This window comes from Dromaius novaehollandiae, chromosome Z, assembly GCF_036370855.1.
Source record: "Dromaius novaehollandiae isolate bDroNov1 chromosome Z, bDroNov1.hap1, whole genome shotgun sequence".
In the NCBI taxonomy this organism is placed as follows: Eukaryota; Metazoa; Chordata; class Aves; order Casuariiformes; family Dromaiidae; genus Dromaius; species Dromaius novaehollandiae.
Genome location: NC_088132.1, coordinates 52,518,347 through 52,527,641, shown reverse-complemented (window position 1 = coordinate 52,527,641; position 9,295 = coordinate 52,518,347). Strand labels below are relative to the sequence as shown.

The 9,295-nt window shown below is 38.3% G+C and overlaps 2 long non-coding RNA genes across 2 annotated transcripts; one reads left to right on the top strand and one right to left on the bottom strand.

Moving 5' to 3' along the window:
- Nucleotides 1-960: 960 nt before the first annotated feature.
- Nucleotides 961-7,072, top strand: LOC135324770 (uncharacterized). Its single transcript, XR_010386028.1, has 3 exons — nt 961-1,211; nt 5,805-5,911; nt 6,467-7,072. It is a non-coding gene; the product is annotated as an uncharacterized LOC135324770 (long non-coding RNA).
- LOC112991977 (uncharacterized) lies at nt 3,836-4,619 on the bottom strand. Its single transcript, XR_003261404.2, has 2 exons — nt 4,563-4,619; nt 3,836-4,191 (listed from the first exon to the last, which is right to left on the bottom strand). It is a non-coding gene; the product is annotated as an uncharacterized LOC112991977 (long non-coding RNA).
- Nucleotides 7,073-9,295: the final 2,223 nt, after the last annotated feature.

Sequence of the window (9,295 nt, the reverse complement as noted above, 5' to 3'; positions counted from 1 at the left end):
TCATCATCCAGATTATAATGATATAAATACTAAAGTTATTATTCATTCACTATCAAAGAAATGCGTTTTTTCTGTTTATTATTAATAGCCTTATTAGAGGGAGTTGCACTATGGTATGTGAAAAGCCATTTCTGGAATAGCTGAAATTGTTATAGAAATTTTGAACCCATCATTTGGGAACTAAAACTTGTTTTGGGAGTTATAAAATAAAATTAGATGATTAAAAATAATGTGTTCATACTATGAATATGGGGAATAAAACAAGTTTTTTATTGCTTAAAATTGGGTGTATTTCACTACTGGTATGAAAAGCATCTGAAGAAAATCCTGGAGAAAGATAAAGCAGCCCAGAATAATAGAGAAATAATGCTTTTGAAAAGGATATAAAGAAATGAATTAATTATATTATAATCATATGTTTATGTCCATATTCATTTTTGATTGATTTATACTATCCTTATCCTAATAGCTGCCTTGCTGCTATTTAATATTTTCCATTTGTTTGCCTTCTCCATGTCAAGTCCATCAGTATTATCCTGTGATTTCATACTATAACTTGCATTAATCTAAAACATTAATAAATACTTATTAAAATCCTCCTCTATTTAGCTAACTGTACATCCCTGTGTCTAAAAACCACAGAGGTTAATGACTATTTAAATCAAAATCAAAGTACCAAGTTTTACAGCTGTCTGTTCTGGGGAGTTTTTTCACTCAATTTGTTAATAGCAGTACATTTCATAATGGTAAAATCCATATATAACAGAGAGATGGAATGTAAACCCGAGAGTTTCAAGTCATATTGTGAAAATTACAGTTAAGCTTTAGAGTACAATATCTTGAACAGGTTTTATAAATATAGCTTGCCAGTTACAGAGCTTTAAATTTTTATATGCTGCTCAGGATGAATAATTAACTGGCTGAAATCTATGGCTAATTGTATTTTCATTTGATTTGACTTTTCAAGCGCAAATGTTACATGCTAGTTTTATACTAATGATTACCCATTTCTCTGTAGATCTCTGCAGATCTTGCTGTTGCCAGTAAGAAAGTCTAACATCATTCTTTCACTTGTAAGAGAATCTGGTAATTCGAGCATCAGCTACTGCTCTGCAAATTCTGTCTACCTTGAAGAGCTCTGTGAAAATATAATCTGATGGCTCAGGATGCTGTACGATTTTTCCTCGCTTCCACTCTCCTCCGCTCTCTAGGTACAGAGCTGTAGTAATTCTTAGAACTCTGTTTCAAAAGCAGTATATGGGCTCGGGAACATGATTGCAAATTACATAATGGTAAACTGCATTAAACTAGTGTATTCCCATCTATCTTTTACCAGCTGTTCACAATGATTATTATTTTTACTATAGGATGTACTTAGTGTCATTTGTTTATTTTTCCCTTTCTGTTGCATTTTAACAGTGTCCTTAAAAAAATAAATTTAAATAGTCTGGCTCTAATGAAGAAAATGTGCTTGAAAATTTCCAAGCTGAAGCAGTATTTTTTCTTTCAACCTAAATTTTAAATATTTTGCAGTCCATTTAATATAGCAGTAATACAATGGAACCAGTAGCTTGATGTCAAGCATTTACTTTAACATTTCATCAGTGTTTAAGTTTTAGTGCTGTAAGGTCACCTGGGACTAGAGTGGGCTGGAGTCTGTTGTTTAATTATACAAAACCATAAAGTGTCATGCCCTATCACCTCCTGATGACACCAAATTTTATTTAATAGCAGAATTTATCAATTAGGTGATGCTGCTGTTTCAGCCAATATGAAAAGAAACAAAATACTTATGAGTTCAGATTTTTAAGTTGTTTAAATATGTACGCAAAGAATTATAGAATAGTGGCTGTTAAAATGGGAAGTAAGCATATAGATCTTCAATTTACTCACTAAATTGTCACAGTGACATTCACAGAAATCAGAAAAAAATTTTAAAGCTGGCTTCCATTACTTTATTACACATATATACACATTTTTTAGTTGGTAAGAATTGTTTAGTATAATAAGTCCCATTTCTAGTTAAATCTACCCAGGTACATACAGATATACAGCCATACATACATAAACATATTTACATAGTGTTCAGAACAAAGGCCAGTTGAGTGGCTTTCTTTCATTACAGGTGATCTGGTGAAGGAATGAACTTTTAGGGGAATTCTCACCTCTCAGTGTTATGGGTTTAGTCCTTTTAAACTCCCTGTATTCTCCATGGAGAAAAACAGGTATGTCCCAGGAGCAGTTCAGAGCAGGGACCTGGCAAAGTGTTCTCAAAGAAGGCTAAATATCTAACTTGCTTGATTATCTACACACTGACGCTGGAATTCCTCTGCTTTGCTTCCCATTTCACCACACCAGCAAGAGACCGTGATGAAGCCCCAGGTGCTGGTGTTTTCCAAGAGCCAGCAGTTTCCAGGGAACAGCTCCCTATTTTCACCTTCGTAAGATGCCCCTTCAGTACTCTGCCCCTTTTCAGTCCTTTAGACCCCAGCTCCTTCACACAGGAGACACCAGGTGCATACAGGTATTCGCTGCTGAGGAGGGAGAGGGGAGAGGTTCCCTCTAGCCTGTTACCTCAGCCTGCAGGACTATGAATACTCTTATTTTTCTTTGAAATCAGTAACAGTTTAGGTGTTCAAACTAAGAAATACTATGGATATATACCTTACCTTAGTATAATATTGGGTACATTAGCAGATTTACCAGCCATTTTTCAAGGCACCATTGTTCTCTCAGGACCTGATATTGCCAACGTCTACTATGTTCCTATGGGACACGCTGGCATTTGATTTGTATAGCTCAAAAGTAGAAAAAATTCAGCTTACATGATCCAGATTCAGGAGATAAACTTCTTTAATGTTCCCTGATATAACTGCATGCTAAGCTTACACTAAGGCAATAGATATGAAGTATAATTCAAGAAATTAAGCTACAAACTATAACTTGGATATATTAAAAGAGTAAAGGATATATGATGAATGTAAGACTTTTTAAAGTATAATAGCTCTTTTGCTTAGACTTTATATCAGTGCAGCCGGCAAAGCCTATACTCAGTTGCTGTGGGAAGTGACATTTTGATTTCCAACTCCTGTGTTTAAATTCTGAACTACTGTCCTATTAACATAATTCGTGCATTTAATTTTCCCTATTAAAGAAATTATATGAAGTTGATTACACTTCCATAAACACACATTCAAAGGTACCTGTTCAATTTTCAACTCAAACATCACATTAATGTTTTTCACATTCCTTATATTTTTTTCCTCCCTCTAAGTTTCTTCCAGTCCCTTTTCCATGAATATTGGTGATGATAAAGCATTTATGAGCTACTCTTGTTTGCTGAATAGATGGCTGTTCCAGTGGAGAAACTCAATTTTCATACATTACAATTACTTAGGATTGTTACTAATGTATGATAATGTAAGGAAAGTGTAGTCTTGTTCAATATCTTGGGAGGAGTCATTTTATATCATTAAGTTACAATATCATCACTTTGAACAAATTCCATAAAACTATTGCTGCCTGATTATTTGAACATAAAGGAATGGAAAAATCTCCAAATGTCTTCTACATTGCTTCTACGTACAATATATACATGTTTGTGCTTGCTTGTATTTAGCGTTGTCTATATCTCTGTTTCTGTGCCTATTCTATCACCATTGTACCTAGGTATTACAGTAAAAACTATAATGTCTCCAATGTCAAGATAGTAACCCATGAAAAATTAATCCAGGAATAGTTTTTAAATGAACTCTAAGCTGTTGCTGAATGCGCATACAATTTACGGGTGTGATAACGCATCAAACAGAACAAATATACTAAACACACACAACAGTTGAGAGGCACAACAGTGACTTTAATGTAGGAGTTGAGCGTACAGAGACAGAACGTAGCAACAGGTAGATATTTGGAACAGCTTTAAACTGGTGGGTTTGTGCTTTGGTTTGAAATTGCGTTGAACTCCTGAAGAGCTATAAGCACAGGTACACAAAACAGTAGCAGAACTTGCTGTTAATGTAATTAAGCGCTTGAGCATTTCCGTTCAGCACTGGCACCATTCTGGGTTCGCGGCGTGTGGTTTTCCGAGGCGCTAGCATCTTTTATTCCTGTTGAAACCCATAGCAGTTAGGGATCTCAACCATTCTGCAAGCCTTCAATGGCAGCTCAACTCAGTGAAGCCCAAGGTGATATCTAAGAAAGGGAAAGAAAAAGGGTTAGGAGCTCTCTCTTCTCTAGGCTTTTAAAGCAAGTTGAGAACGGACAATAGAGAAGAAATAGCCTAATATCTCAGGGAGATTGAATTAAATTTCCCGGTAATGACATGCACTGGTAAAGTCAACTGTAAAAGCTAAGAACTGCTTTGTTTGGTATGAGGTTCATGAGTGGCTCATTTGTTCATCAATTTTGACTTAGCTATTTGCATATGGAAATGGCATTAAAGAAAGGCCTGTTCAAAGCTTCAAATATAGAAGTATATGTATTTAAAATATAGCCAACTGATATGGAGAAAAACATGACTTCCTCCAAACAAGAGAAAAAATTATTCCAGCATCTACTCTTACCCCTTGCTGCACAGATCCTACATCTTAGCAAGCTCAGTCCGGAAGATCTGGAAGAAAAACAGTGCATTTTCAGTACAGAGAGACAGCAACCTTTGCTATTGCACACCCGAAGTGGGAGGAGTTCCTTTAATGGGGAAGGTATTACACACAGCTTCCTCATTTATGGAACATAACTGATCTCTATTGAAGACAGAGATCCACTGGCCAGCAGCAGTGCAGCAGCAGGTGACTGCTGTTACATTATAATTTACCATTCTCATAAACTAATTGACGACACTGGTTTAGAAGGTGGAGAAAGGGACTACCTTCTTCTTGAAGCAAACATAAAGGCCTGATCTGGTAAACTGGGCAGGGAAGCATGCTAAAATGTTGGTAAATGTTTTGTAAGCCATCCCGTGGAGCGTGGGACCCGCGACCTTACTGCATCGCATAGAGCGCACACGACTTGTAGGAGGAAGTTCTAAATAAGCAACGTAGACTCGGATGTAAAGTTGTTGCATTTTTGGATTGTACTTCTTTCTAGATCATGTTTATCTGGTAGAAAAATCTGCTGCTAAAATATCGTCTGAAAATTAAAACTATCAAAATATCCTGGTAATTTAAAATTATTAGGTTTAATATCATAGATGAGCGCAAAGAGGAAAAGCATATCATTTTCTCCTGACTGAAAAGGGAACAATAGGATGTACATACTACTAGAAAACTGTTCTTATTCTATTATAATAGAGAGTTAGCTGGGTGTTATGCAGTGAAGGGCACCCAGGAGAGAAAGCTTACCAGAGTTAGCTTGGTTCCTCCCTAGATTGTTTAATACTTGGTTCATTTCTGGGATAACAGGGATAGGAGGAAGATCGCTTCTAAGAAACCTATTTCTTGACAGACTGTGAACAGCATAACCACCAGTTTCGTGTTCCATTCAAACTGTCAGTAAGCAGCCAACTTATAATTGCTAACAACAAAAATGATGGACGTTATCATTTCTGTTTGGAAAAAAAAAAAAAGACAACTCTTGCTGTGATTTTTGTTTCCACGGCTTGCTGTTTGATGAATGTTCCTAACAGTGGTACATAAAGACTACTCCTTATCCCTTATCCAAAGATTTTGAAATAAAGTTTGCATTAGACCTTACGTTCGATTCTCAGCAAGAGAACAGAGGTGTCAGGCATCTAATTTTTCAAGGCACTATTACAGCATGGCTGCTATTCAAAGTGCTTGCTTTCTATTATGGTTTTCTATTTACAGTGGCTACTAACACACGCGCTGCTTAAATGATAACTGTAAATGAGAGAACACTGCGTTCCCTGCAAACCTGAAGACTTCTCTGCCATTGTTTTATGGGCAAATATGTGGTATGTCACACAAGTCAGTATTAACTTAATTCAGATATTCCAAAATACAATAAAGCCTTGATGGCATTTACTTAGGTAATCAGCTGATCTGATTTTTTACATGTATTTATTCATTACTAAATTCAACCCTTCACTTCTCTGTGGCTGTGAAAAAGTGGTTGTAAAGCCACTTCATATCTTAGCTAATTAGTTTTTTCTCCTTTGCCCATTTATTTTCTTCTACACCTATCCCTTTCTACTTCTCCTGCCAAACACGCCTTTATAATTTTCTTAGCACCAGTGCTAAAAGTGGCTCCAGCTGGTGGCAGCTTCACCACAGCAATGTGTTAATAATGCTAACTATTGTCTAGATGTGCTAATTCATTGGTGCAGTTTCATACCTCTCCTTTCGTGACTTCTTGGGGAAAATCTCCCTTTCCCAGGCATGCCAATAAGAAATTCCTGATGGGACTTGCCTATTTTCTAAGGTTACACTTCAGAAGTGGACAGAAAAGAGAAAAAAAAATCATGAAAACTGCGTAATATGCCAACAGTTTCTCTGTCTTGCATACACAGTACATGATGCAAAGAAAGGAGAGGAATGGGAGGCAAACGGAGCAGCTGTGCAGCGCCCCAACGCGTGACTGGGATTTACCGTCTGGGCAGCGGTGCTGGGCTGCCAAGGGTTTCCGCCAGCGCTTCATCTCCCACCTGCCTGCTGTGAGGTGCCCTCGCAGGACCTCCTCGCACTGTTCCACCCACAGGATGAGGCGTAGAGGAGGCTTCTTAAAGAACAGCGTTTGAAAACACATGCTTTCAGGCACTAACATGTTTCTGGATAACAAGTTTCTTTTAAAAGGAGTGTTGAAGTACGTGGAAACATTTGATTAGCTGAAGTTGTGCAATGCTGCCTCTCCGCAAACAGTGAGATACAAAACTTGGAGAAACTCTTCACTGCTGAAAATGGTCATGTCATTTCCAGGGTGGATGTACTGGAAAGAAAGATTTGGTTTAAATCAAGTCTAAAATACAGCAACTGCCAACTCTCAGTTTTAAATAGACTTTTTAATTTTTTTTTCCTGTTCTGCTGACCTTTTCCAGTGTAATTCCATTCTGTTCAGTCTCTGGGTTTTTACATTTACATAAAATCTTCCAACAGTAAATTAAGTTACATGGCTAAAATCAGTCGTCTATAGTTTGTTTTCTCTTTCTTAATTCTATCCCATCCCTGAGAAATGGGGGGAGGGTGGCTGGGAATAATAGGAAAGAAAGACTATTAATGCAGTATTTCTGATATGGTGAGAATGCAAAAGTACTGCAGCAGGCTCTTGTGAAAAACACTACAGCTTCCTATTTCTAGAATAATTTCTGGACAAAAGAAATTACTTTGGAGAATGGGTGGGGTTTTTTTTGCATAAAGTATGCCAGTCTTTGATATGAGACACTTTTCAGAGCCTTTACCTTATTTTTTTGTGAAATTCCCTGTATCTGATCGTTTGATAATGTGGATGTTCAGGTTTTTACCTGAGTATGTATCATAATAATTCGCCAGAGAAATGGTGATACATAGCAAGGATGTGGAGCAGATTAGAACAATGTATTTACATAAGCGATGTGTAAGCAGGTCAGTTAAGGAATGAAAGCAACTGAAACATATATACAGCCTGATCAAAGAGGACTGAATTTTCATCGCATGCACTTGATGTAGGAGGCACGCCTTCTGCAGCCGAGAGCAGTGAAAGCGGAGGGATTTGGTGGTGTGAGTAGAGGTGCCAGAACCGAGCTGTTAGCGGTGCACATTGGGGCTGCAGCCTCGGCCCCAGGCTCTCCGGCTGTGACCTAGCTGGCTCACGTCTAATTCCTGAAGAAAATGGACCTGTTTAGCTGTGAGGGTGGCCAAAAAATAAAGTAGGGGGTGTGGAGAGCTTGGGGTTGGTGGGAAAGGGGGTTTTGTGCCAGGCAGCAGCTGTGTGCGTGAGGGTGACGCGATGCAGGGGCCAGGGCTGGGGCCATGTCTTGCAGCAGGGCTGGCAAGGTGGGAGCCCTGAGGCCACGGTGTGAGGGGACCAGGGGAGCCAAACCAGCAAAAATGCACCAAACATAACACCCACTATAGTATTCAAGAAAAGAAATTTTTAACAAAGGGTCTGCATACGTTTAAACTGGGACTTCAGATAGCCAAATGCTGGAAGTGAAACTGGTGACAAATGGACAATTGCTTTTGTTATGATATGGCTGCTGCCAAGGTCGCAGCGATCCCTCTTATTTCTGCTACAGTATTAGTGCACCCTGAAATCAATGCTTGTGACTAAGGAGAAATAAAATATAAACACAGACAAAGCCCGAGTTTAGCAAAATCAAACTCTGTGTGCCCACTGTGAAATGATAGCAATAATGTATAAAAGATGGATGCAACAAATTTCAGCTAACGAATATATCTACTGTAAAGAAAACTGAAAAATCAATGGAGGATTATTAATCGCTCTGTACTGGGGCACAGAATCACCTGCCCATCTGAAAGCCGGTCAATCCTTCGGCACACCTTTTGCCACAAACTCTTAACCCGCATTGCCTTACCGCGTAAGGGAAGAGCTGATCTCAGCCCTACCCCCGGAGCCCCGTCTCCCAGGGCACTTTGGCAGAAAAGGCTAGACTGAGGGTGGTGCCCTCCTAAAATCGAGGATGAGCTATATAAAAGCAGTTTATGGGCTTTCTTGAGGGCAGGTAAGAGGCTGTAAACAACAAGGTAGTTTTGGAAGCACTGATATTATTGTGAAATGTGCTGTTTGTTCCAGGTGAACTCCCTTCCCCACATCCTTCTGAAAAGCGTAATCATTTTAATTTCTTATCATAAACAAAGTTTTTGTTTTTGAAAATTGGCAAACATATTTTTAAAAAAGGAATTAAACAGGGATTTTAGACAGCCGAATGACCCCAAATCTCTTTTCATAGTTTAGAAGACCAAAATGTCACTTTGGATTAACCAAACCCAGGTTCTCAAGTTGGTTGAAGAAAAGGTGGTAGATGGTTTGGTCTGAAAAAACAATTATTTTCACAGCTCTGCTTCATAGACAAATGACAAATAATTCCTTTACTACATTTGTCCTACTACATGGGTTGTTGCTTCCTCCTGCTGTTGGTGTTCTGTTCCAACTGGGCAAGGAGAAGTGCGGCTGGCAAGGAGTAACGTAACACCCTAATCTGGCCATTCCTTGTATGGAAATGAGGCCAAATGGCTTCTATCAGTGCTCTCTACCCTCAGGAAAATCAAAATCACTGCCATGCAAATTATAACTAATGCACTTCAAAAGAAAAATGAACAGCAGTACAAAAATTCATTTTCTGTTTTTACACAATCCTCTATTTACATGTGTATATAAAATGATGATGAGATCATCATTTAGT